At 31.0% G+C, this 26,279-nt stretch overlaps 1 protein-coding gene across 3 annotated transcripts in view; it reads right to left on the bottom strand.

Annotated features, from left to right (window-relative positions):
* Positions 1-26,279, bottom strand: part of Nha1 (Na[+]/H[+] hydrogen antiporter 1) — a 111,975-nt gene that overhangs the window by 40,044 nt on the left and 45,652 nt on the right. Inside the window, exon 1 of one of the 3 annotated variants that reach the window (XM_088232718.1) lies at positions 14,998-15,212. The exons of 1 other annotated variant lie outside the window; for it this stretch is intronic. The gene's annotated coding sequence lies outside the window, so the exon portion shown is untranslated. Of the gene's footprint in view, positions 1-14,997; positions 15,213-26,279 lie in introns of those variants that run through there. One more of the 3 variants, XM_088232719.1, reaches the window with a different exon arrangement.

Here is a 26,279-nt window from a genome sequence, read left to right as displayed (position 1 = left end):
AGTAAAGTTGGTATAAAAAAGAAGATGAGTATATAAACAGCATAGATTTAAAAAAAAAAACACAATATAAAGAAATAAAATAAAGGAACAAAATAAAGGAACAGTGTTAAGAAGTATAGTTGGTATAAAAATAAAAAGATGAGTGTATTAACAACATAAATTCAAAAAAAAAAATATATAATATACTGTAATAAAATATAGAACTGTGTTTTAAAGTTAAGTTGGTTTTAAAAAAATTAAAGAAATATATATATATTTCTATTTTTTTTAATAAGCTAAAGAAATACAATTAAAGGTTTAAAGCAGCTAGGTACATAATGTTATAAAATACAATATGAACAGAATATTAAGTTCTATTTGATAAGGAACATATACATTGATATTTAAAATTTACAAGACTCACGCTAAAGACATCGATGTTGTTAGCATATTGGTTCGCGAGTACATGCATCCGCATTACTGGCGAATTCGCGCTGTAATTGGTCGATGATGGACCGCAGTAGAACAAAGTATTACATCGGGTAACTCGACCAGGCACTCGCACATTAATCAAATTGATAAGTTCACAACAATCGAACATCGACATTATTATTTTAAACAAAAAAAGCAAGTCATTTAATTTTCGTCTGTTTTCTAATGTTTGGATGTTTAAATAATCATTTAAGTATGAGTAATTTATGTATTCAATCGGTATACTTAATTTAAAATTGATAAAACGCAAAAATTTATGCTGAACTCTTTCGATGTCCTTAACATGAACCCTGTAATGCGGTGACCATATAACTGAGTTATACTCGAGTTGACTTCGCACTAGGGCAATATACAATGTTTTCATTATGTTTATAGACTCAAAATCCCGTATCGTTCGCAGCAAAAATCCCAAGGTTCTCATGCTCTTATTTGTAATGTTTTGTATATGTTTAATAAAACTCAGTTTTTCGTCAAAAAGAATACCTAAGTCTGTCATCTCTGTAACTTTTTCTAAAGGTGAAGAATTTATTTTATACGTGAAAACGATGGGATTTCTGTTGCGGCAGAATGTCATAATTTTGCATTTTTGAATATTAAGAAATAAATTATTTTTTTTACACCAATTATACAAATTATTAATATTTGATTGCAGAGTTTCACAATGATTAATGTCCGATATTTTTTTAAATATTTTAATATCGTCCGCAAAAAGCAAAACTTCGACATCATGGAAACAGGATGTAATGTCATTTACGAACATTAGAAAAAGAACAGGCCCTAGGTGACTGCCTTGTGGAAGACCACTAGAGGCAGAAAAACAGTCTGATTTTACATTTTTGATTTTTACATATAGATACCTGTCAGATAGATAAGCTCGAAACCAATCAAGGATAGTTCCACGAAAACCCAAACCATACAGCTTACTTAGTAATATTTTGTGAGAGACTTTGTCAAACGCCTTAGTAAAATCGGTGTATATACTATCAACTTGATTTTTATCATTAAAGGCTTCCGATATGTAATTATGGTAAAGAATTAGGTTTGTGGCAGTTGACCGCGCCTTTATAAAACCGTGTTGTTTAGTGTCTATTATATTTGAGACATCATGTTGAATTTGGTCAAGTATGAGTGACTCAAAAAGTTTGGGTATGACTGATTGGATGCATATAGGACGGTAGTTTTTAATATCTGAGTCGTCCCCCTTTTTAAAAATTGGAGTTATATAGCTAGATTTCCATTTGGAGGGAAAACATCCCATTGACAATAGTTTATTGAAAAACGTGGTGAGAGGTTCAGCTATAACTGAGGCACATTTTTTGAGAAAAATAGGCGGAACATTATCAGGACCTGCTGATTTATTTTCATCTAAAGAGAGTAGTCTCTTCTTACAAGACAACATATTAATTTTACAGTTTGAAAGCGTAATTGTTTTATCAAAAGTAAAAGTTGGAATCTTATCATCTGGAATAGGTTCATCATACACTTCCTTAAAGAAATTTGCAAAAAGGTTTACAATATTTTCAGTGCCATTCACTAATTTTCCATCTAGATGCATAGCACTTGGATATTCGAAATGAGAATTGTTTAATTTTTTTATGTAGTTCCAAAGATTGTTTGAGTTTAACGCCGAATTTTCCATACTCTTTACATACGATTTAAAGCATATCTTGGAAAGCGTTTTACATTCGTTTCTTGTTTTGGAAAATTCCTGATAATCATGAATACTCCGACTTTGCTTAAATTTTTTGTGTAGTACTTTTTTTGAATTTAGTAAAATTTTAAGTTCAGCGGTAAACCACTTTGGATAGTTTATTTTAAGTTGATACTTGGGGACAAAGTTATCTATAGAATTAAAAATTATGTCATACATATGGCAAATAGATATTTCTGTATTATCATTATTTAAAAAAGTCCAGTCAGTTTTAGAAAGTTGATTAATAATTGAATCAAAATCAGCCTTTTTGTAATTTAAAGAAATATCAGTGTGTTTTGAACAGGTTTCGTGTAAATATAATGTTAATTCAAGAGGAGGGTGGTAATCATCAATTGGCAAGATCGGATCAACGCTCTTTTCAACATTAAGGTTAGCATAATTTGACAAAACTAAATCTAGCAACTTATTTTTCACGTTATAAATAAAATTATGTTGATAAAAATTTAAAAAGTTAATCATGTCCAGTATTGGTCGCGCCCGATCGTTCTCACTTTCACTATGAATATAGCCACTCTCACTATTTCCCCACGACAAGTTGGGAAGGTTGTAGTCACCAAATATAATTAGTTTGTTGTTAGGGTATTTTGAACACAAAAACTCGATGTCTTCACAATGCCTCTGATAATTTTCTGAATCTGTAAGTGGTGGAAAATAGACACATCCAATTATGAATTTTTCAAAAGCTGTGCTCACTTGAACGAATATTTGTTCTGAGATGAGATTATTATTTTTAAGGTGTTTTGATGAATATTTCTTATTAATCGCCAGCAATACTCCCCCACCTCTTGATTTAGTACTTGTAGAAGGTGAGCGATCACATCTATAAATTTTATGGTTAGGGAAACCTAGTTCTGAAGATTTAATACTTGGATCCAACCATGTTTCGGTGAGTACAAACATATCGTAATGAAGTGTTGGTAAAATTAGTCTTAAATCATTTAATTTTGTACGAACGCCCCGGATATTTTGATAATAAAAGTGTAGTGGCACCCTTCTTAGTTTTTTGGTAGAGTTTGAGTTATTCTCGGAGTCGAGTTTATGTATTTGATTGTGATATTTTCTTCACCGTTTATCTTACGTAATTCCAATTCCTCTCGCAATTCTTGCAATTCTTTCTGTTGAAGAGGGCTCAAGTCTGAGTAGATTTTTATATTATTTTTTAATAATCTGCGCTTGCTTAATATACTCCTGGATAGTGAAGGATTCGATAGTTCTATTTTAATTGGTCTGGGTACTCCATCCCTGGGTTTCCCAAGCCGATATATTTTATTAATATTATTTGTTACCGAAGCATCTAAATCCAGGAGAATTGATTCAATGGCATTTTCATCTTCTGTAAGTCGTATAAGTTGAGTTGGTGCAGTACTTTCTGGTAAGTTACGAATAATTAAATTACTTGATCTCACGTTCCTCTCTGTCACTTCAGCTATCGCCTCACAGATGCTCGTGCTATCAGATTTAGGAGTGGCAGATGCCATTGCTTTATACGCACTAAGTTCACCTTCAAGGCAAGCATTCTTAGCTGCCATTTCTGAAGACATTATGCCTATAGCACCCAATATTTCATTAGTTTTAGGAACAATTTTCGCAATTTGGTCCTTTGTAAATTTGTTTGCCGGGTCCATAAGGATTTTAGTGATTGCATTAATAGCCACCTGGGCGCTATTTATTAAATTGTTTGCTTCCATATTTTATATTTTTTGAAACTTTAATTTTGTATAAATAATAGGAGATTGTCACTTACTGGCTGGGTTCCCCTATACTGCGCAGTATATGTACTCACAGTCAATTAGCAGGTGAAGTAAATATTGTCACCTAGACTGCTGGGGACTGTAGGTAGTTGCACAGATATTTTAATTATAAAAATCTTTCTCTGAGACTAACAAAACTAGGTTATGTCACTGTAAACGGTCACTTGGTATTATTGTTTACGAGGTTTTAAAGTTTAATATTGCAAATAAAGACTTTATACTGTGTAATTAGGGATTTTGACAGGAGCTGTCAAAACACGTCTAACTAAATCGTTGTTGTTGTGTTGTTTTCTGATGTTTTAATAATAAACGAACGAGGTATCTTTTGAAAGTAGATGTAACTAAATTCTTTGTTTTTTTTTCAATCTTTATTTGTAAATACTTTCCGCAGAATGGAATCTATATAGGCGTTCTGTAAATGTTCATTATCCTTTTTACGTATTTCTAAATCCATACAGACATAATAGAGTACGATGTTTCCAATTTTTACATTTGGTACATACGAGTATACAAACCGAGTATATAAACATCCTTATATAGGGGGCGCCGTCGCTCTTGGGGTTTTCATTAAAATAACCTTGTATATTGCGCCACATTCCTTCTTCTTCTACATCTTTTAAGAAACTCTAAGATCTGTGTAACCGAAAACCAGTTGTTCTCTGTTCGACTGTTCACCCATCTCTTAGTTAATCTTCCAGGCGGACGTTGTTCAAATTAGATTTCATTGGCTGCAGTGCACACAAGACTGTCCTCTGTTTCACACATATATCAAATTAGAGTATTATGGATTTGGTTTCAGAGCGTTTTTCCAGTAATGGACCTTAAGACTTTCATTTCAGCAATTCTGAGTAGCCCTTTGGTACGAACAGTGTCAGCCCGTGCTTCCACAGCATTCTTCATGATGAGTCTCACTCATGTCTTATATATTTTTACCTTACTATCGGTGCGCATATCCTTATTTCTCCATATAACATTCCTCAGACACCCCGACACAGTTGAAACTTTGTTGATCTGTTCTCAGACTTCAGTGTATAAATTGCTATGATTTGAGATTTCAACTTCCAGATATCTGAAACTCGTGACCTGTTCCACCGGCGTGTTATCAAAAGTCAGCTTATACCCGATAGGTTGTCTGGATACTGTAATACTTTTTATTTTGTTGACTGATATTGACATGTTTGGCCATTGTGATACAAGGTGGAAATTATACAATATTTTTATAGGTCATCCTCAGATTCAGCTATTATAGCTGCGTTATTTGCATAGCATATCAAATTGATTGTTTTATGTACTATTTTGCGACCCAGTCCCAAGCCAGTTACCCCTTCTATAATTTCATCCCTTATAAAATGAGATAGAAAAGGGGCCAGACTATCTCCCTGTCTCATATCATTACTAGCTGAAATTCCCTTGGATAATTCATTATCAATTTGAATTTTTGTTTTGCAATTGGTGTAGAGATCTTGAATGGTCTTTACTATTATATTGGATATTCTCCTCTTTAGTAGTATTCTTTAATATCTTTCAACACATCCTGTCAAACGCCCTTGTCAATCCCATAAAACATATCTATGCAACTTTATTGTATTCTATTGCCTTTTCCTTAATCTGCCATAGAATGAAAATTCCATTTGTGGAAGACCGATTTCGTCTGAAACCGTGTTGTTCTTCTCTACTGGTAATATTTTGCTTAAGCCTTGTTTCAAGTATACATGTAAATTATTTAAGGGTTTTACATAATAAAGAAATTCATTTATAATTATCAGGATTTTTCTAGTCTTTTTTTAAATATGGGCGTATATTTATTCTATTTTCTTCTGGTATAATGCCTGCTGCTAATATTTTGTTAAATAGTTTGTGAATTTTCTTTTCTAAGTCTTAACTTGAGTATTTTATCAGTTCATTTAAGATATTTTTAATTCCGGGAGCTTTTTTATTTTTCAATTTATTTATGTTGATTAATGTTTCTATTTCATTCAACGTTTTTTCTGGTGTAATTTCAATTATCTTATTCTGATTTAGTTGACCGAGTTCGTTAGCATATAGCTCTAGAAAATATGTTTCCAACTTATTTATTGGTATTTCGCTTGTCTTTGTATATTAATTAATCGGTTTTCTTTGGTTCCTACGCATTTTTCATATCTTTTTTTGAGCACCATATATATCGTGTTCCATGTCTTTCGAGAATCTAGCCCAGGATTCTTTCTTGATTATCTTGGATTCAGCATTGACTTTATTCCTTGTTGCCTTATACTTACGATATTCATCTGGTAATGTATTACTTTTGTGTTCTATATAACTTTGTTTCTTCTCATTAGCTAGGATTATTACTTTCTCGGTAAACCGAGGTTTAGGTTTGGCCTGTGACCACATTCCGTTCTTATCATTTTTCAATGGAAAAAATAAAGACACTGAAATTGATTATTTTGAATAACTAACTAGCCATTTTATGTCTTTTCTTTTTCAGAAAAGATAAAAATTTTAGAGATAAATATTGTAATAGCACCGTACTAGTCGATTATAGCCTTTAATTTGATTATTGATTAAACCCAATATCTAATTCATACTTATCCATCAAAACTCAACGATAGGACAAGCGTTCGAATTTCAGCATTTTTTTTCTAGATTAAAATCTTAAGAGATATAAATGATTTTAGAGTGGATTGTGAAAGTATAATTTAGCAATGCTCACGTCTATGTAATTTATAAGGTCTGTGTCATCGGCTATATAAAGTGATCATATTGCCTACTTAAACAATCACCATTGTCTATATTTATGTACCTAAGCGTATTTGGCTATTTCCGAATAATTTTTTTTTTTCTGAAATTAAAATGTAACATTATGATGTTAAAAATGAGAATAAAAAAAACAAGCATCTAAAAGACTTCAGCTCTTTCACTCCTTAAAATCTTCTTGCGCGGGTAAAGAAGAAATACATTTAAGGATTAGTATTTTTTGTATGCGACTACACTTGGCTTCAAATATTTATCTATTTGTTTTTTACTCAAAGTGATTTTGCATCTCCGTTGAATATTTATGTCAATAAAAATCCTTATCCCAAAATCTTTCTTAAAATCTTTATATTATTTGTAAGAATCACACTTTACTTTTCAATTTTTCTAGTCACTTATATTATTTTCTTCATCCTATTTTTCCCATCCGCACCTACTGGTGCATAGTGCACTGCATCGGTATACCAACCGAAGCGTATCTCAGTCTAAGAAATAACGCATTGTAAAAACACCATAATAAATATTTAATGTGCGGAATTGATCCCAAAACCTTTTGCATTGTAGGCAAACATGCTGACCGCGAGGCGGACAAATCTAAAACAGATGATTAACACTGTTTCAACTGGTTACTAAACGGAAGAGATTAAGTGATTAAGGATTTTTTTAACCTTGTTGTGTTTTTTTGGCTTTCTAAGAATCCATTAAAGAAAGATTTTTTTTCCGAATCCTGGTTTCAGACTTGTTTCATGCTAGTTATTTTGTCAGGTATAAATTTGAATACCTTCAAACAATATGAGACATTTGCAAAATAAACCAATGATAATTGATTTCTAGACTTGTTGCTTCTACGTGAAAATTTAATTTAAAGATCTGCAAATATTTTTGAAAGTCGGCTCTTTTGAGCACAGTGGTATCACATGACTTTCCCGACATGTTAACAACATAGCCGGTTCACGCTAATTCACGCTAAGTATCCGAACAGGTTCGATTCCCAAATTCGTTGGCTAATTCAATTTCAGATGTGAAAATGTTCAGTGTTCAAATTGACGCCATCTATTTATATAAGTGCAATGCCAAATGAACCTGAAAGCATTTTCAAGCGAGAGCCATGTTGATTTAAGTTTGATTTTTTATGAAACTGTTCGTTTAAAAGTTCTGATTGAATAAACATTGACGATCTTTAACAAGTAGTTTGAGAAGGCGCTCAGTCAAATGCCCTAACATTTTAATTTAATATAAAAATAAAAAAAACATCTTGCAGTCTCTCAGTGGGGGTAGGCCGAAAAGATAAAACGCCATATCACTCTGTCTTTGCACACATACCTCGCATCCTTTACATTTATTCGTCTCATGCACGCGCGCCGATCATTTCAATTTTTGACATGTCCATCTTTAAGTTATTTTTGGATGGGGTGATGCCATATCTTTTTCGATCCATTTACATTCGTATCGTAAATCTTCTTTGACGTTCTTTCCCCGTTCATTCGCTCTACATGTCCAAACTATCGCAAAACTCCTCTCGTATTTTTGTCGATAATGCTTATCTCAGCCTTGTATACTGCACAAATCTCGACATTTGTGCATTTGTCGTAAATAGTTTTACCAAAATTATGAATAAGAGATCGCATTTTGACAGCATTCAGCCAACTTTCAACCTTGTTTTTCCAATTCTATTCTTCGCTTCCATACATAAGTGTCGGTACCGGGACTCCATTGTGAACGGCTAATTTTGCCTCCCGCAACAAACATTTTTACCAAGGATGATTTTAACGCACCCTTCACCTTGCTTCCGATACTTATCCCCTTTATAATATCTTTCTTTCTAAGGATTTATATATTTCGCGCTTAAAACGTGTTTACAGTTTAGACTAAGAACATCGTTCATAGAAGTAAAGTTTAGTTTTTTCAAGGTCCAAAATGAGATTGCACTTAACGTGATAAAAGGTTTTTACTTGCGTACACATTAAAGATTAACTTTTTTTTAGATAACAATGAGTTATCATAATTCACACTTGAAATGGATAACTACTACAAATCTGGATAATCCATCACTATAAGCAAATGTTTACCGCTCATAAAATGTGGTCTAGCGACAAAAGTGTCCGGAAAAAAAAGATTAAATAAATAACAAATAAATCGGATTTTTAAAAATAAATTATTATAATTTATGTATAAATGTTTATTTGTTTATAAATTTGGATAGAAACCAATTAAATTTTTAATAACATGTGCGTCGACATGTGAAAAGAATATCACTTTAAACACGGGATTAGATTTACTATTCTGTCTATGACTTCCATTTTTTGTATGATATTTTTCAATTCTCCATAAGTACTTCTATGCTTGGTTTTAAATTTGTATTTTGCATACGTGATGGTTTACTATAAAGAAAACTAGCGACATCTATAGTTGAAAAGTGATACATTATACAATGGATTAACTCGGAAGATGACAGATCATAAGCTTTGTAAATGCCTAGACTTCCGTATTCTTAATAATTTCACATGTTTGAAATTGCTGTTTACCATATTGATATGCCATAAATTTATTTTTTTAAATTATAACAAAAAAGTTTCTGACCCGATATAATATTTGTGGTGATATACTCGTGTGTCTATGTCAACTAATTACTCGTCCCAAGTTAACACAGGACTTTAAGTACCATGGAGTTGGGACTTATGTCTAAAAAATGTGTAATAAAATACTTCTAAGTAAATAAATATCTGTTGAAACAATATCTATTATTGATGTTAATCCCTTTGTGGAAAAAATTCAGTATTTGTTTACAAAGATGTGAATTTATTAATAATATGTTCATATTAACATACTACAACAGAGATGAAGAACATTTTAGATAAGGTAATATAGTAGTCTAGGTATCTACAGGGCTTATGACATGCCATTAGCTGGTTTAAGTGTTAACTTTACACACTGTGTAACATTCACCATTCTGTCCACATTCGAATATCTATATTTCTTCTATTCTCTCATCTGTTGATGTTTTTGAAGTTCAATCAGATGATTCTCACCGGCATATATAAGGGTTTAGTTTCAGTAAAGTACAGTGACAGGTAATACCTCGTGTGATAGTCATAACCATGTGTATTAGTCTCGGGTGATTAATACAGTCATCGTGATGTGTATTATGTCTCGTGTGATTACTACAGTCATCATGATGTGTATTATGTCTCGTGTGATTACTACAGTCATCATGATGTGTATTATGTCTCGTGTGATTACTACAGTCATTATGATGTGTATTATGTCTCGTGTGATTACTACAGTCATCATGATGTGTATTATGTCTCGTGTGATTACTACAGTCATCATGATGTGTATTATGTCTCGTGTGATTACTACAGTCATTATGATGTGTATTATGTCTCGTGTGATTACTACAGTCATCATGATGTGTATTAATACAATCATCATGATGTGTATTATGTCTCGTGTGATTACTACAGTCATCATGATGTGTATTATGTCTCGTGTGATTAATACAGTCATCGTGATGTGTATAATGTCTCGTGTTATTAATACAATCATCATGATGTGTATTATGTCTCGTGTGATTACTACAGTCATTGTGATGTGTATTATGTCTCGTGTGATTACTACAGTCATTATGATGTGTATTATGTCTCGTGTGATTACTACAGTCATCATGATGTGTATTGTGATTAGTACACTAATCATGATTTGATTTTAAAGGTTCATTTTAAATTTGTCACCGTTTTAATTTTTCAAGTAGACGAGTAAGTCGTTGTTCTTAAGTATATTGTATAGTTTTTTCGACTGCCCTGCATTTATCTTTAGTTTTTTAATGTGGTAGTGCTGTTGTTGTCGAGTGTTACATGTGTGTAAGCTAGATTTTTTTATTACACTTATGTCATTCCCATTGCAATTTTGCTTACAATTTTTACGGTCTCATTTTTCGTCGAGTGTTTTATGCTAAATTAACAGGTTTTTTTTCAGTTCAGTCGTGGAAAACAAGTAAGGAAAGTAGTATATTAATTTAATGATTAAATATAACTGTGGTTGTATCTTCTACAACCTTATTACTTTGTTGCCAGTTCCACATAAGTCGATCATGAAGCTTAGTTTTTTTAACATGAGCTTCGTAAGTAATGTTTTTTCTTCTCTTTTCCTTATATTTTAATATAACAAGATTATGTAATTTTAATAAGTTATTTTAATCGTAGTATCCATAGTGGTAAAAATTAAACATCCAAAAAATATATTTTGAGGGAATTTTCACCATTCCATTCTATCAAAATTCTTTCCACATCCCGTAATTATGAGGTATGCGATACGACAGAGATAAAGTTTTATGAAATTGCTGAGCTATCAAACTTGCATGAAAGATGAAAATAATTTCGAATTGTCAAGCAAATACCTTTTTCAATGTGAATTACAAAATTGCTTTTCAATTCAATAGACAAAAGAAGAATTCAACATAAATGTTTACGCGATTAAAAAATAATATTTACTAAATATAAAATATGTGCATATTAGTGTGATTGAAGTGACATATTTGTTTGAAATACGGCCTTCCAATATGGCACTTCAATTTCTAGGACTGGATCTGAACCATGAGACTGATCATATTGCATTCATATATCAAATGATCAAGATACGTTGCAATCACAACGTTTTTTTGGCTACGTATTTTGCTATGTTTTTCACTATATTTTCACTATGTCGACTACCTTTATTTATTTTCTATTTACTATACTAAAATAAATAAATTGGAATACTTAAAAAGTGCTCTTAGCGCTACTGGGTGTGGAAAGGGAAATGAAAATAAGCAAATGATAAGTAAAAGATAGATAGATAGGCAAACAAGTACAAAGGAGTTCGTTTTTGGACGGATGACAAGAACAATTAATTGTTCTACGAAAAAAAAACATCGTAGTTAAAAAATACATTTGGTTTACATAAAGATACCAGTCTCAAAGATGTCGCAAAAGCGATGAAACCGGTCGCTGGTTATTTAAAATTTGTGGATTTAAGTATCAGTCACCATTAATTTATTGTTTTTTTTAACAATTACGTACATCATTCAATAAACTTCCACCTAAAATTATCACTAACAAACTTGAGTATATTTTTTTTCATTTAAGTGTTGAAGCATTTTTTATAATTTATAAGAGCCTTTGTTGTAAAGAATAATGTAAAAGATAATTTAATTTTCTTTGGACCAGAATAAAAAATGAAATATGATTATAAAATAGCGTATCGATTTAACAACTGGGTGAGGAAAAATTTACATTTGAAATACGTCTTTTAGTCTTGAATTTGTATACCATCACTTTATCCGTGCAACAATGAAAATACCTTTTTGAAAGATCTTTGTTTTTTCAAACATCAGTAAATAGATAAAACCAAGTGCATTTAGCACGCAAACTTAGGCTAAGATTATTTATTTGTTTTTAAATTTTTCGCAGATATTTTTTTCTATACATCGGGATAGCTAGCCTACCTAAATCAGTTTATAGTTATATGGATATGAAACGTTTTTGGATAATTACTAATTAAGTAAAAAGCGATCATTACTAAATTTTTTATCGGTTTGTGGTCCTGTGGCTAGTTTCTCAGACTCACGGACCAAAGGTCTGTGGTTCGAATCCCACTCTACCCCAACTTGATTCCCGTTTTCAAATAGTGAGTTATTCACAACTCGTTGAAAATGGCCCTCAAAATTAAATATTTAGGTAAATCATAAAAATGCAAATATTTATTTTACAAAAAAAATAAAAAAATATATAAATCTCTAGTTCTGGGAATCTCCTGACGGGATTGATATCAATATTTAATTTGTAGGTATGTTCAACAAATACGAAACCGTTGAGAATATTAGAATCTAGGCATTTACAGTGCTCTTCTGTCACCGGCTGGGTTAAGTAATCACTTTATTACACTGTGCAACATTCATCATTCTTTTTATTGGTAGTTGACTTCCACATTCAGGCAATTTTCTATTTTGTATTAATACTTTATTTATGCACCACATTTCACAGGTATATTAATTTACGCATGTAAATTAGAAGTAGTCATAATTTTTATTTTAATCATGATCATGATTTTTTTAGATTTTTTTTTAATTACTTGTCTTCCCTAGTTTAACTCAACAACTGATTACCTGATCCCACATTCCTCATCATTTAAAATGTACAAAATAATGAACTTTTATCAAGTTGTGCGAGCTTTATCTTCCCAATAAAAGACAGCTGTTATATTTTATTATTAAGTTTATTCGTATATGCATTCTTTGACATATGATATTGTTAAGTACAACTTTTCGAACAACTTTTATTTTGACCAGTTTTTTTTTTTGTTTGGCTGGAAGATATTGCTTTCAGCAATAAGTCCACCAAAGTACTTTTTAGGTTCTTGAAAATTAAAATAAACGAATATATAAGTTAAAGTGAAATCTATTGTCGAAGTAAGTTTTATAGACCCAAGCCCCGATTACAAAGGAAAATTTTTATCATCGGTTAAATTAATGGATTTTATGTACAAAACTGCAATTATTTTATGATCATTAAGAGTATCTTTGTCATATCGAGCATATATCAAAAAAATTGAATGCGCATCAAATTTTTCACTAAGAAAATTTTATTTTACTTTGCAGAAAATCAAAAACTACTATGTTAAAATCTCATTGTGATGGGGGCTATGGAGAATTTTTACTGTATTAGATTACAAAATAGTCAACGGCGAGTATTCAAAATCTCAACTTTCATTATAGGTACCTACTTTTTATTTAAAGTTGGGTGGTTTTATAACGATATTTGAGTATGTCCGAATCTTTGTATACAAATTTTGGATTTTCTCCGATGGGATTGTTATCTTTGGTAAAAATCTTTCATTTTAGTAACTTATCGTAAGATTACGTTTTTGAACTAAAGAAGTAATTGTAAATATATTAATTCGTAATTAACAATATTTAAAACGAAAACTTTTATAACCACTTTTCGACTTTTTCAAGTTTAACGGTTTCGAGACGTACCAGACTCTTCATCAGGACACCAATCAAACCAACACGCAAAACCCACTATATACCATCACCATAGTTGTTGGTATAATTGGCGTCCTGAAAACGAAACGGGTACGTCTCGAAACTAGTAGACATAAAAAAGTCAGTAAGTGGTTAAACCCAAATATTTAATAACATTTATTTAAACGTTTGACTACAAAGTTTATGCTTAAAAATTGAAATAGGAAATGTTATGTTTTAAAATTATGGTTTCTATTGTATTTACTTAATAAGTGTTGGTTAACTTTTATTGATTCCGATACGAGATAGGTCTAATTCTGACAAAGATTATTATTTTGAGCACCTTTTTAAATGAATCAATGTACATTCAAGCAATCCATGACAAACTTTTAAATTTAACTAATTCCTGCGTATCGGAAAAAATGTATATTTCAAATATTTTAACTAGGTGTCTAAGGAAAATGATTTGTTTTAATATAATCGATGTAATTAGTCAAAACAGTTAATGGATAAGTTGAATTTCTTTGGTTGAAATATTATCACATCATTTCACTATAAATATGCATTTTGATCCATTTATGTAGCCAAGAGATTTACATGAAAACATGCTTTAAAGAAAATACAATTAAAGCATAGTAATTTATTTACACACAAGCAATTATCATGACTCCTATTATTAATTTATGTGGCATTGTTATTCTAAAAAATAAATAAATTATGCAACCGTTTCTTACATTTAAAAATAGGTAGGATCATTGGTGAAAATAGCAATTCGCGTTGTTTCTCTATTTATAGACCAAATACGGGTTTAAAAATACTTTTTGAGTAAAGAAAACAGATAATGTGAAAGGTTATTAGGCTATAGATTTAAAACATTTAAATTTATTCAGTTTAAGAGCTAAAAATGTTGAAATATTCGCATAAATAGTGCTCTTAATGATTAACGTGTTTTATTTTCAGCATTCACGCCAAATGAATTATTAATCTTTGGATGAGACAATTAATTAAACAAATTGAGGCTAATATAATCACTAACAGGTTGCCTTTGAATAAGTTTGAAAACCAAAAAGTAAATATTAAAATATCAGTACAGCTGACACATAAAATGTTGCCCGTATTAAACTCGATATAGAGGAAGGAGAATTTCGGTAAGATGTGTTCATTTTTCATTAGTCGAAAAATGAACCGAAGGCTAATGTGATCATTTTGTGTGTGTGGATCTTTTGCAATCAGGTTAGAAGTATAATAAATAATAGCAAAGTGAAACTGAACTAAGTTTAACGCCGTTCGTAACGACGAGCAAATATCTGTTAAGTTTCGGTAATTACCAGCGCAAGAGGCGATGAACTTGTAATTAAGTATCGGTCTCGATACTGGAGAATCGGTTGTCACTGTATCTCACCTGGGAAGATTTACAAGTAGAGCTAATACGTTTCACTCGTGGCACTCACGTACGCTACGTACTGTAGCCTTTAGAGGTCCGTGATCAACTAATGACCGATTGTTCGCGCCATTCGATATGAACAACTCCTACTGAGTGTGTGATTTTTCCGACCATTATTTTCCGACTTAGATGCAGATTTGACTACGGAGCGGCGCGGCGCCTCCCCACTGCCACCTCTTGTAAAGAGCATAGAGACAGTTTCGGGAAATTCTGATTGAATATCTACGACGTCAACGATCATTCGTTTTAATTATTATTGACGAGATAACATTTTATCAAGGGATAGAAAGATGTTTTCGTATGTAATGAGTGAATGAATATTTCAAATTTGCGTATCTTTAGCATACTCCAAAACGATTGATAATAAATTTTATGTAAGAAATAATGTCGTAAACGAAGGTTTTCTAAGTACAAATTATATTACTACATAACATTATATAAAACATAATAAGATACTAGTACACAAAAACCGTTGAATGTTTATATTTTTTCTTCATTTGTTGCAACAGAGGTAAAACGTTTTTAAAAAGTGAATATGGAAGTCTGGGCATTTATAAGGCTGATGACTTGTTATTGGCTATTTTATGTGGGAACTTTATACAGTGTGTAACAGTCACCATTTTACTTTTTATTTAAACATCCACATCTCCTTGACTCTTCCATCTGTTGACTTTTGTAAAATTAAAGAGCTGAAACCTTTATCCAACTAGGCAATGCCTGAAAATTATTTTTCGATTTCCCTACTCAAAAATGTTTTCTCTCTATTGCAACAAATTTAGATCTAAATCCCTAAGGAGGAAAGTTAGCTTGTTTACAAACGTTTGGACATATTTAAAGCATTATATATCTATATATATTTGTATTTTCTTTCACTTTAACATTAGTTATCTATGTACACTGTCAATGAAATTAACTTTCAAAATGCATTGCGTGGCTAAATAGGTGCTAATATAATACAAACGTATTTATTTTAACTCCTTATTCCCCTCTTTATCCTTTTCATGCATCCCTGTCCTAATCCCGCCGCTTTTACTACAAGTGTATTTTTGTTTTTTTTTCTTGGTTTCCTTTCAATCTTTTTTAAAAATGTTATAATCATACATTTTTACAAAGAAAATGTAAAGCATTTCTTTACCGGAGAAATAATAAATAAGGGTCAATCAAATACTGTTGAGTAAAAAAAAAAATTTTACTTCTTCTCAGAAGCATATGAAATAATTTTTCAAATTTATAATTTTGAATTCCCGTAAAAACGGTCATTGCATTGGCCACGCCTCAAATACGTCACGATTCATGTTTATTTTGAACTTTGAATACCGTTAAAATTTTTAGAGAACATCGTACAAATCTTGACGTCACAATTATCAATGCCAAACATGTTATGTTTTTCTAGAGACATATTAAAAAAAATAAAAAATTAAAGTTATGTATGAAAACATTTCTCCACAAAAAAATACAATTCATTTTTCTAAAACCGTTTCATATATTTTTATCGGTATTCGTAGTATGTGATATTTCCCTATTTGTGGAAACCTATTATTGTCCTATGCAATATATCTGATGTGTACTATAACTTTGTATGGAAAAATTGTTGGTTTCTCAAATAAATAAAAAATATATTACCATCATAACCATTTCAAACTCTTCGGAAAAAGACAGTCCGTTGTTAATTTTCTTAATCGTCAAATTTATAATTTGCATGGTGTTTTGGTTACTAAATGTTATTTTACTATTTAAATTTTCATCGATCCGCATCAATCGGGCTGTTATCACCTAATATAATTACATACTCGGCAATCAGAGGAATGTAGTACGAATCCCACCCATTAAAAATTGGTTCCCATTTAATGTAGTTTGGATATGTAACTCATGAAAAATTGCCCTGGAATGGGAATATTTGGGTTGATTTTTTGCATTTAAGTAAAAATTTTTTTTGGTTTTTTTACTATCAACATAATAATAAAACAGAGGATTTAAAAAATAAAGCATAATAACATATCAACAAAATACATATCATGAGAAAAATAGTAAACAAAAAAATCCCACAAAGGCATGGCCTGTTTGTGGGTATACAAGAAAATGTTAATGAAATATTGCTCCTATAATAAATAATGGACAGTTATAATATTTTTGTATAACACAAGAAAAAAAAAATATCATGTTAAAGGTAATGTGGTATTTTTTTTTGGTAATTAAAAAAGAAAATATTTTAAATTAACACAAAAATATTCCTTATTATTAAAGGGCAACTAAATAAATCATAGAAAAAAAGAGTTCATATCTTTTGTTTGAATCCAGGATAGTGCATGTTTTTAAAAGAAAGAAAAATGAAATATTAATAAAAAACCTATACACTCTTAATAACCAGCGACATTACGTCTACACATCAATCAATCAAAGAATTTGGGCTGATTAAAAAAAATAATATTGATTGCGTTTTATATATTATATCAACATTTCTTTAAGTATGTTTAAAGATTTGTTTAAAAGGCTGTATGTTTTTTCCCTAGGGGGTTATTAAAATATAAATTTATTGCAAAAAAGAAGGTAAATATTTTTTAAATGGGAATTTGGAAGTCTAGGTATCAACAAAGCTTATACCCTGTCTTTGGCTGGTTTAGGTGGCCACTTTACACTCTATAACATTCACCATTTAACCTTTATTTAAACATCCACATTTCCTTAACTCTTCCACCTGTAGACTTTTGGATAGTGAAAAGGCTAAAACCTTTATTGATGTGGGTAAGATTCATCTGGCTGAACGATTTATTTATATAAAAAAATAACATAATCTGGCATTTAGTAATATTTGAAAAAAACAAAATAACGTTTAAAATGGAGTCGCATTGTAGTATTGAAACGTTAAGTGCTATTTAAAATTTGTATTTTTATTGACAGGAACAATCGATGCTTAATACCGAGAAATTAAACCAATAGTGAATTTATGATGACGTCATAGATTTAAATAATTTATAACCTCGGTTCTCATTATTATTCATGGTGGGATCCCGCAAGAAAAATATATTGGACGCAAGACCCAAAAAGGCTCCCAGTACAAAGTCAAGGTTAAAAAAGTCCTTAAACCAACCGTTATCACTTTTTGTACACACAAATTGTTGGCTTTATTGGAGAAAGTAGGCTCTGCTCTGGAGAAAGGTTATTATGGAAATACTTTTCAATAGAGATAATTTTTAAATGAAATTTATGTTTGGAGAATTAACTGCTAGAAGCAAAAACTTTGTGTTTATTTATTACAATGATAATAATAATAAAACAACTTTGTTTTTAACCACTATTTTTTTTTTCTTTTACCGACCAGATTCAAAACTACCCTACCAAATAATTAGTAAAGTATACTTTCATTAAAAAGCTTGAGTGGCTTTGAAACCGGTCAGTAGAAAAAAGTACTTAGAAGGCAGTTGTTTTATTGTTATAATAAGAGGAAATTTGGAATTTTTTAAATGAATTTAAAGGAAAACATAGTTATTTAATGAATCGTAAATTTGCATGTGTCATGATAAAAATATGAAAATAAAACCAGTGACATTTTTATTATTATTATGGATATACTTTCGTTATATTAATATCAATGGCGGTTTACAAAAATGATGAAATGGTGCAATTAATTGAATTGAATTTTAAGTAACACAATTTATTTGATCAACGCCTGCTTAGAATTTATTCATGTTTGAAAGATAACATATATGAAAAAAAGTTTTCAAGTCAGTTTTCCCTGAAGATGGCTCCTGCAATGGTAGCCGAAACGTCGGATCAAATCCAACATACACGGTATCACCCAAAAAAGATACATAATATTGATAACATATATGATTTACGCTTTACCGGATCATCACTATAACCGTAACTCAACAATATTTTGAGTTTGTACACATTTCTGTAGACAAGGACTGGATTCAACTCCCTGGGAGCTGTTTATATTAACATATTACAACAGAGATGAAGAACATTTTAGAGAAGGTAATAAATAAGTCTAGGCATCTACAGGGCTAATGACCTGTCAATGGCTGGTTTAAGTGGCCACTTTACACACTGTGGAACATTCACCATTTTGCCGATATTTAAACATCCATATTCTTTCAATTCTTTCATCTGTTGATGTTTGTGAAGTTAAAGGGCTGAAACCTTTATTTATGCGGGTGAGATTCATCTAATTGAATTATTTCACCTACATACTAGGCCACGTCTGAAAATGTTATTTTTTCAATTTCTATACTTCTTCGTGGACCAGGTAGATTTATCAACAATATTTTGAGTTTGTCCAAATTTTTGTGGACTTGATTCAACTTCCTGGGAAGCTGTTTACATGAACATTTTCAGGTCTTTAACTTCGCAAACATCAACAGATTAAAGAATTGAAGAATACAGATGTTCAAATATGGGCAAAATTGTGAATGTTACATAGTGTGTAAAGTGGCTACTTAAACCAGCTATTGACAGGTTATAGGCCCTGTAGATGCCAAAACTTCTATATTACGTTCTCTTAAATGTTCTTCATCTCTGTTGTAATATGTTAATAACCATAACTTTTAGAAGATTATTTTTTGCTTATAAAACAAATTAAAAGGCTAATAAAACATGTAACAACATATATGAGTACATACCTACAACGTTAAAGAATATAATCTCGCTTAAGAGAAGTTTAATTTACTCATCATCATCATCTGCTTCGTTTTCTTCACTGCTGCTGGTCGTGGCCATGCTCTCTCGTGTTCAAGACACGTTATGGACTGTTGTACTCTACGTTTCCCGACACACGTCCATCCACATCGCTCCAACCACTGATGACACTGATGTTTCTGTATTAGCCTTGATTGGCGAGTCCGCCTAGTGGGAGATCTTCTTCTCCTTCTACTTCTTACAACCCCTCCCATGACGGTTACTGTTTCAAGACTGTTCTCGTCTCTTCTGGCGATATATATTTATATGATATTTAGAACCTGTTGACATTGTTATACAATACACACATAACCGATACCATTTTAAATATCATCAATTTTTTTGCTAACTAGAATTTAAAATACAAATTTGGTCATAATATTCATAATTACAATACGCGTTATTCAGGGAATCTTCATGTGTCTAAGTTTCGCTAAACAAAGTTTGACAGTAGGTCCTTGGGAAATATTGGCCATTCGGAATATAATAAACTGCCTGATGAGCTAAGACACGAAAAACTGAATAAAAAAATCAGAAATGTTGCAATTAAAACATATTTCTTAAAGCTTTTTGATAGTGATAATTATTAATGGAGTTTAAATAAGATGGTGTTTTATGTTTCTTATACTCTATTTTTTTCTTTTTATTTCGGATGTATTATGTGTATGATATTATGTATTTTCTTGTGTACGGTCCCAAATGAATTTCTTCAATAGCTCCTGGGAGTATAATATGTAATTTTTGTATTATATGTTTTATTAATGATGAAAAAAAAATATTTTTTATATGTTGAAACACATAGAGTAATGTTACTTGCACTCGAACATTTCTCTTCATGGACAAAAAAACATGGACTTCTCATAAATCCAACAAAAACCAAAGTTGTACTTGTTAGTAGTAAACAAATTTATTCAAAAGTGAATTTTTCCACACTTCCTCTTTTCAAAATAGATACAGAAATTCCATTCATGACTTCAGTCAAAAACTTAGATATTATCGTTAATAAGCATTTAAGGTTGCACGATCAGGTTAACGAAGTTAGTCGTAAACTTTATAGCAGTTTGCATTTACATAAAAGATTACAGAATTTCTCGCTGATTAATGTTAGGCAAATATTAGTCCAGAGCTTTCTTCTTCCCCTCCATGACTATGCGGATGTATGTTATCCTGATGCTAACTCTGAATTACTTGATACGTTAGAACGATTGCAGAATATTTGTAAACGTTATATCTTTGATCTTCGCAAATTTGACCGCATAACCGAGTATCGTACGCAACTACACTGGCTCAGTATCATAGAGGCATAGAAGAAACATTCACATTTTATCACTTCTTCACAATAATCCCACTTCGCCTGTTTATCTAAGAGAGCTCTTTGAACCTCTTTCACAACACGGACTATCTCTTTGTTCTAGTAACGAGAGAACCCTTTTAATCGGGGTGGCTAGTGTCTCGAACTCACGGATCAAAGGTTCGTGGTTCTTATCCCACTCTACCCTAACTTGATTCCAATTTTCCAATAATGAGCTATTTACAACTCATTAAATATGGCCCTCAAAATTAAATATTTGCATAAATTATAAGAACGCAAATATTTCTTTTTTCAATAAAAAAAATACCCTGTCATGGCTCTAATTTTCTTGTCTCCTCTTTCACAGTAGAAGCCGCTCGATTATGGGATGATCTAGCCACTGATGTTAGAGACGCCCCTTCTTTATTTACTTTTAAGTCAATATTGAAATGTTATTATCTAAGTATTTAAATTGTTCCTTTATCCTTCTTTTTTCCTTCCCATCCCCTCTCTTTTCATAGAACAGTGTAAATTTTTAATATACATTTTTTTTATCTTTGATTTTAATTTTTGTATAAAATTGTAAGATTCAATATGTCCATGTACTTGTAATTTTCTCAAACTGAATGGTTTGGGTAGGTAGGAAGAAATTGCCATATGGAAATTTGCCTGCACTTATATGTTTATATATTGTATATGTTTTTAAAGTGTTAAATAAATAAATGTGTCCAAACAACTGGAAAACACACTTTAAACCGATGGGGGAAAGTATGCATCTTAGTTCAGCTCTTTCAAGATGAAAACATTTGTCATTCTTGCAGTCCAGAAGATTTGAAGCATACGCCTCCAGCACTACAATTCATGTTGCACGACTCTCTCTTATAGAAGAATATGGGGAAAATCATTGCCTTTGGTAATTTTTAATATATTATTTAAGGTTTTTTTCCGCTCAAAAACATTTCAGTTGCAAATTGTGTTTGCCTTAGTAATTGCGCAGTGCCTTTCGCACTTTTGACAAAAAGTTCGAACAATACATGTCATATAGTAAAACTTAATTAGCATCGGAAATTTAAATAATTTCTCTTCAAATGTTATATAACATAAAAGCATACATAAAATCATTTCAATGCTAATAAGTCATTTTACTCATAGAAAGTATCATGTGATGTGCATTATAAGTATGTAATGTACAAATTTTATCGATTTCAATAAGTACATTAATCCAAATGTTATCAATATTATTGGAAATATGCAAACCAATGTCTAATCATAAGAAATTAATGGAAAATGTATTACAAAAAATCAGCAATTGGATAAATATGTAGATAATTGTGTACATAATTAAAGCCAGTATAAATTGAACCTGTGTATAAATTGAAACCAAAAACTACATTTTTATTGAATCATTAAAATCAATCAACACCTTGTTAGTTTATGTAATATCTTTGAAGAAAATGCTTTTTTGAAATTTACTCAAATTGTAGAGGTAGAAAACAGTTTTTTTTCAAGTTCTAGGTATGTGTGTAGCAATACCGGTAAGTATACTAGTAAGCTGTAGTGTAAATACAATCAACGAATTGTTAAGGATAGGAAAATGTGCAACAATAATGGCATAAACAAGCTTTCCCGACATTGTAACGCGAGTAGAATGCTTGCTGCTGCTAGACTTCCTCATTGGGATGGACTGCTGCAACCCCGTATAGCAGGCCCCAAGGAAAGACTATAGAAAAGACCTAATAATCTTGCGATTGGCCAACTGGTGGAAAACTGATGCGAATCAAGGTTGCGGCAGCATTGGAGCAAGACGCTAAAGTAACAAACGTTTTAATTTAAATTATTCTACGTTGCTTTTTATTATTTTTATGTTTGATTTTTTTGTTATTATTTATTTGTATTAAAATATTTATATGAATACTATTTTTCGTTTTTTTTTCTTAATAACTGCTTAGTATTGGTTATATGCCTGGGCTCGTATTCTAAATACTTTTCCGAGATATGCGTTGTTTGCATGTAATATACGTGCTTATAACGTGCTAGTAACGCTATCTTTACCCCCGCGAGAGTGTTCAAAATCGCACTGCTATGCTGGTTGGGTATTGCACTACCCGCCTTATCAAACTGGAATAAAAATTTATATTTGTAATAATATTTTGATCCATTTTCAGCAGTCATTAAAAACCATTTTAGAAATTAGAAAACATGCAACAATATGTAAAATGTAATTATTAAATAAAATAATTAATTTACTTTAAGAATCTAAAATCAAACATATATTTCGGTAGTCAGATGGCAGAAGGGACCATCTGTAATTTTCAATAATGTTCAGGAGAGCTGAAGTACGTCTCAATTTTAAGACTTTAATCCACAAACTAAAATGTCTTAGTGTTGCTTTCGAATAATAAATAAACATTCTAAATGACACTGATTTTTTTTTCTGAGTGTATTTACTGGAATATTAATCTAAACTTTTGTGAACTTAAACATAGACAAAAATACAGATGGTCCCTTCTGCCATCTGACTACCGATTTATATAAGTACCTGCTGACGAATTGCACGCCTACAAGTCAGCTTGACTTTAATTTTATGATTAATATCTCAAACATTTCTGGTAACAAATAAATATATTATGTTTTCAATTGAGTAGGTACCCAAAAAACTCAACAGCCAAAAAATTATAGAGCATTCGACATTCTCTCTGGTTGGATCGCAACTGTCAAAATCTTCGCACTACCTACTGCAATAAATAATACTCATCCGTAAACAACCGTCCGCATTTACCCTTATTTAAATAATATTATTATGATAAAAATAAACTAACTTTTTGTGACACAAAAATAACGATAGTGCCGCACATTGCACTGAATATGGATACAATACACTGGGAATTTGGTGAGTGAACACGACATTTTTATGCATTGTTAGTTGGTGCTTCAATTTTTCGAGAGTAAAATTTTAAATAAAGTAATTTTTTTAATACGTTAACTGCATTTTTTAACTTTATTTTTGCCACCTCACATTATATAAATGTGAGCTAAAAACAAGTAGCAATTTAACAACCCATTGCTAATTTTTCAAAGCACTTAAATTATTCATCAGATCGATTCTGCAACTAGGATAACTGTGAATACTTGTGACTTATTTATTTATTTATGTAACAAGTCGTTTTGGAATTAATTACCGGCTTTTTTATGAACTTTAAATGATGTTCAAAGTATTTGGCATCATCAAACTTATTTGAAGTATCATTTCATTTTAAATATCGTAGTTTCTTAAGGAAGTAATTTTCAAAATCATAAAAATCAAGTTCACACACATAACAGGAAATATAAATCAGTCAAATTGACTGATAAGACTGAATACCAGAACTATTAATATATGATAAAGTACCTTTGCGAGTGCAATAGGAGTGGATTTTGAATAAAAGTCTAGCTGTAAAAATGAGGTGAAGGTTAGAATGATAAGATAATAATTAGTATAATAGTTTACCATTAGTCACGAGGACGAAGCTTTGGAATCCCACATAATAAAACATATTAAGGGTAGAAAACTACTACAGGAATCGTAAGTTTTAATTAGCTAAAATAAATTCCATACATTTTTGCCTAATTTGAATGAATATTGCAATTTTTCTGGTTAAGTTGAATAAAAGACGGATTATTTGTGATACACACATATTATAAAATGCTTTAATTTCCGGTAGGAACACAGAAATTAAACGTGTTTTTTCTCAGGCCTTGACGTTTTATGCCGTGATTTATTAATGAAAATAGGTTAGACCGAGGCTATTTGGATCATTTTTTTTTTTTCTTTGATGATATAAAAACTTATCGATATTTATTTATTTTTTACTTAATATGAAACGTTTGACATTTTGAGATGATTTAGTTTTATTGATATTCGATCTTTCTGATCCGAATCACCTTTGAATCAGCAGTGGAGTTACTTAAATCAAACCCAATAAATTAGTGACACTTATTTACACTCTTTCTGGGTTACATATCGCACAAGTGAAAACCTTATTGAAAAAAATCGTTATTATTTTTTTCGTGGCACCATTCTTTACAAGCAGAAAATTCAACTTTTTTTTGAAGGACGCACAAAAACTTTATTGCAATAAATGCAAAACCATTCTCTGGAAGCCCCAGCCGAAAAAACACAGTAAGTGAGGGTTTTTATATTTGAAGTCCTGGGGTAGTTTTTTCTCTGAATTGTGATTTTGTGCGGTTTTTGGAGAGATCGTTTTTTATCCGCTTTGCGTTGTAAACATTTATTTTCTTTCATTTGCTTGAGGCAATTCGGAAATATTTTCCAGAAGTGTTCTTTGCCAAATTGGTATCTTCAAAACGCGGAAGTCCTTTTTAGCTGGCATATTCTTTTCAGGAGAAGGAGAAATATTTATTTTTCCAAATTTAGTCGACGTAGATGCGTGTTGTAATCCTTTTCCCAAATTTCGTAATTCAGGTGTAACTATTGATGAATATTCAAAAATGTTGTATGCTGGAAAGGCATGATGATTAAGTGGACATATTTCAGTGGATTGAAAGCCATGATCAACATTTTCAACAGTGGCAGATAAATTGTACTCACTTTTAAATATTGTCCCAAATATCCCTTTGTGATACTTTTTCCACGATTGCTATGTTGGCATGTGGTGGCATTTTGGTGATTGCAGGTTTTAAAACACTCTTGTCTAATGGCTGCAGACACGAGCACCCGCAGGGAGAACTAGTAGTTCAATACATTTAAATTTATAAATGTATCACTTATATTTCACGGATTTTACTTTCCTAACGGTTTAATCCGTAGCAATTTTCAACCATGATTGATTTACAGTCTTTTTTACATAGACGCGCCTCATTTGTTTAAAATTCAAATGAATATCAATTAATGCAATGAATTTTAAAACCATTAAAAAAATGATAAAAATAGCCCCTTTACCGGTCCGTTTAACATCATGTAAAGTAAAATGATATTTTCTTAAAACAAAGCACTAAAACCAACAAAGTTAATTTAAATTTCAGTATATGGTTAATGACAGTGCCTTTTGCTGGAAATACACACTATTTCAATTTAAGTATATTGCCAATCTTTGCAAAAAAGCACAAAAATCACAGATAATAATATTGTATCAGCCTTTTTTGGCAAATTTCTTGTACAATATTAACAAAGATCGATTTTTAGCTGTTAAACATCCAAT

Source organism: Micrasema longulum, unplaced genomic scaffold (assembly GCF_059751315.1).
Source record: "Micrasema longulum isolate JH-2025_06_02 unplaced genomic scaffold, ASM5975131v1 h1tg001012l, whole genome shotgun sequence".
NCBI lineage: Eukaryota > Metazoa > Arthropoda > Insecta > Trichoptera > Brachycentridae > Micrasema > Micrasema longulum.
The sequence above is the reverse complement of the archived record's forward strand: the minus strand, read 5'-3'. Positions and strand labels throughout refer to the sequence as shown.